At 35.2% G+C, this 4,132-nt stretch overlaps 1 long non-coding RNA gene across 1 annotated transcript; it reads left to right on the top strand.

The window, feature by feature from the left end:
• Positions 1-2,153: 2,153 nt before the first annotated feature.
• Positions 2,154-3,926, top strand: LOC108382834 (uncharacterized). Its single transcript, XR_001849707.1, has 2 exons — positions 2,154-2,616; positions 3,241-3,926. It is a non-coding gene; the product is annotated as an uncharacterized LOC108382834 (long non-coding RNA).
• Positions 3,927-4,132: the final 206 nt, after the last annotated feature.

The following is a 4,132-nucleotide window of genomic DNA, read 5'->3' as shown; positions in this document are numbered from 1 at the left end:
ACCTGAGATTTCGACGATAATTTTGTATCCAGAATTACTCCTAGTTACTTCACTTCGGGAGAAGTCTGAATTATGACTCCTTTAAGTGTGTGGGGAATGAGACCATCTGACCTACTCTTTCTAGTGAAGAGCACAGCACCAGTTTTGGTTGGGTAAGAGGTGATCCCATTTCCACCTCTCCCAGTGTCAGTTAGATTCAGTATTATCTTCGCTTTCCTGCAAACAGCCGGCAGAGATAGGCCCATGACTAGGCAGGCCACATCGGCCGCATAAACCAGTATTACATAGGCTATCGAAGGTGGCATTGTCAAAAAAAACCTCAATCTCTACTGCACGCCCTTACATCAACCTTCAACCTCTATTGTGGCTTCTAGAGATGTAATATACTCGCCCAATTAGGGATGACGCTGTACTACTGTGACCATACGCTCGATATGAAAGCTGCATAAAGCTTCATTGGGTTACCTGAAAATGAGATATCTTAAAAACGTGTCTATTAGAACTCTAACCAGCACTCTAGATGGCGCGCATTTCAATACCGACGATACCCCGCTAGACTGTCGAAGCGGTCAGATATATATTATTACCTCACTAAAGTAAGATAGAAAGGCATCATGGGAACTATTTCACAAGCGAGTTGCTGCCGGAAGCAGAAGAAGACCTCATCTTCTTCGGAAAGATCCGATGTAGAAAAACTTGGCTCCCCTTGGAGTTTCCAATAGGTATCGGGTAACACTGAAGAGGTTATAGCGCCAATTCAAATATAGATTTATTAGTTAAACTGCTATATTTGTTAACATGTGCACACATACCACACAAAGCAAATGAACATTTAAATAAAAAAAAAACTGCCACGTTTCCACTTTGCACGGAACGTTATGCCATAAGCACTTGTTGTTGATCAAATTTTATTTTTAAAACTCACATTTATATTGTTATTTTACTTGCAGACAACATTCCAGCCGCGTATACCGGCGCCCCCGCCACCACCACGCTCCGGCCAAATTGTAGCGCAAACACAAAGCCAATACGTAGAGACACGTCGCAGTACAACATTCCACACCGAGAACGAGGCTACGCGTTCACGTGACTGGTAAACGTGACGATAAATTTAACCAAACAGATGTGTCAACGCTCTCGAACATGCTGTGTCCGGGCTGCATGCGTTTTTACGTGCATATGTACGTACGTACGTACGTAGGTTCGCTTCTATCCGAAAGCAGAGAGAGAGAAAGCAGCGGGGTGGAATACTAACAAATAATGCTTCATTTATGTATGTAACTATAACAACTACAATTACAATAAAATATAAAAGAGACGTTGTACATACGTATTACATACATACATAAAAATAACTTGCATACATGCATATGTAGGTATACATATAAGCAGATATAATGGCCCTTACATTTATATATATATATATACGTATATATACTTATGAAATAGCATAAATAACACAAGTGCCAATTTAAATAATCCTGCATACGCTACGTACTTAAATAAAAAAAATTAAAATAATATTGCCACAAAACGGCAAGCGTACATGTATACATACATATACTCATAAAGTTAATGAAATTGTGTAAAAAAGTATACATATTTACGCAATTAAAATGGAATTGTGAAAGTACTTTAAATTAAGTCAAACCACACTAAACCGTAGTATTTAAGTAAAAGCGAAACTGAATACGTAAGTGCAATTTTATTCAAATTCAAGGCTCGATGAAAATTCGCCCTGAATTGCGAAATCCGTCCAACATAATTTTTAAGCACATTTTGAAGAGCCACTTGTACACGCATTATTGACTCTAATGGCTATAGTCATAACAAATTACAAGGAGGCCACAAAGTCAACCACCCATAAGAATCCACTTATGTACATACATATCATAATATACAACTGCCATTACAGTCACATGCCGTTAGACTTGCTATAGTACTAATGCACACACCCCTGAAAAGGGCCTTTACAATACTGCACTGTAAGTGTGTGTGTGTGTGTGTGTGCGCGCAAATTAGCCACATATAAAACTTTTCACTTAACACATAAAATATCCAGGCGAACCCAAAAGGACTAACCGCAAAACTGTTTGTAAATAGGCAGACCTGGCACACCCGCATACGCCACGGTGACCCAGACGGCGAGCATTTGTTACTTATATGGGGGTTGGGGAGAACTTTAGCACTTCAATTTGCATTGGTTAATTTAACAGAAGTGTACAGCAGACAAAATTGTTTTTTTTTTCGTTTTTCTTTTTGTTTTTGTTTTTGTTCAAAACCAGCCTAGCGACAAAAGAGCAACTAAAACAGGACTCCTGTTTAGGTGGCCGTCACAGAGAAAATTAAAATAAAATTAAGATTAAAGCACAAAATCATAAAGTCCTTTTTTCAATTTTTGGGGACTTTGCGCAAGTTATTTTCACATCAGTAGGTATTCCCAAAATATGAAAGGTTTGCTGAGCAAACAGGCGGTTTGTAATTAAAAATTGTTGCGCCAGCTGTGAGAGGATGGGCGCCACAGGCTTACCTTTGACTGCGACTAAGTTGATTTTGTCGACCACTCAGCGCAGGCGGATTTTGCGTGTATGTACGTACATACATGTTAGTACACTTGTGGTCAGCTGATTAAGACAATTGACATTTTTACTAGTTTTGGCTATTTTTCTTTTGTTTTTTAATGCTAAAATTTTTTTATAAAACTTGGACTTTTTACCTAATTAGCGCCACATAAATCCACATTTAGTACTTCGCGCAAAAATTGTGAAAATTAAACAAACTTCAACATTTTCACCAGAAAATTATAATATTTTTGTTTGAGAATTTTTAGAAAATTTTGGATATGCAGTTTTGTAGCTTATTAAATTTTTATAAGTTTATATACAAATTTCAAGAAGCTAGAAAATTGCGTTGATTTTTAATAAAAGCCAAAAAAATATTTTAAAAAGTCAATGCAATTTTCTAGCGTCTTGAAACGTACACTTTGACCTACTAAAATTTAATGAGCTACAAAATTGCATACCAAAAATTTTTCTAAAAATTCTGAATAAAATTTTTGGGTGCAAATACTAAAGATTATTAAATTTTCATAATTTTTGTACAAAGTTTGATATGTGAATTTATGTTGCGCTGGTTAGGTAAAGTGCTCGACTTTTATAAAAAAATATAAGCCTTAAAAACGAAAAAAAAATAGCCAAAACCAGGCAAAATGTCACTTGACTTAATCAGCTGACCACAAAGTTATATTAACATGAGCACATGCACATGATAACTGCTAGTAAAATCCCCTCTGGAAAATTAGCTAAGCGCTTCGAACAAATTTGAAAGCATAAACGACTCTCAAAGTTTCTGCTGTGGTTATACTTAGTCAGCCAGCCGCGTAACTTTAAATGTTTTTAGCCTAAGTGGTTGCCCTTTATTTGATTAACTGAAAAGCTCGAAACTTTAAAATTTGTATTCAATAAATTTTAACAAATCAGTCAATGCTTCGAGAATTTACGAGATTTTAGTGGCTTTTTGACTTTAAAAAATATTTCAACGCTTTTTCTCTTGTTTTTAACGAATTTAAAAAAAAACACTCGGAATGTTTTAAATTAATAAAAAATTATGTGCAGGGTTTAGTTGCAACAAATTTGAGTGCAGTTTTTAAATTACACATTTTTTTAATTCCAAAAATTTAAGTCCGGATTTTAATTAGCTACAATTAATGTCCAGTTTTGAAATAACGAAAAAATCATCCTCAGTTGTAAAATTTTTAAAAAAGCATATATCCACTCTTTGGGCTTTAAACATTTTTCTAGAATTTAATTTCCAAACCAAAAACCAAAATCGGGGTTTTAAACAGCCAAAACTGTATGTCAAATTGTTAAGTTGTAAGATTACTATGGCCAAAATGGTACCAAAAATTTATGTTCAGCTTTTAAAGTACCAAAAACTATGCACTATTTTAAATTCCGTAAAAACTATATCCAAGAATAGCCAATAATGTAAGGCCAATTTTAATTTCTACACAGTCCATATTATAAACCATGATATGTAAGTGCTTATGACAACCCGTCCATATAATAACCTACCAGCGAAAATATAGTCAACTTCACTTTAACACCTCTTAGACTAGAAATTTCACCAGCCG

The sequence above is a fragment of the Rhagoletis zephyria genome, unplaced genomic scaffold, assembly GCF_001687245.7.
Source record: "Rhagoletis zephyria isolate East Lansing unplaced genomic scaffold, Rhagoletis_zephyria_1.1 Rzeph_scaffold_28963, whole genome shotgun sequence".
Lineage (NCBI taxonomy): Eukaryota > Metazoa > Arthropoda > Insecta > Diptera > Tephritidae > Rhagoletis > Rhagoletis zephyria.
Note: the sequence above shows the minus strand (reverse complement) of the source record. Positions and strands in the feature narration are given on the sequence as shown.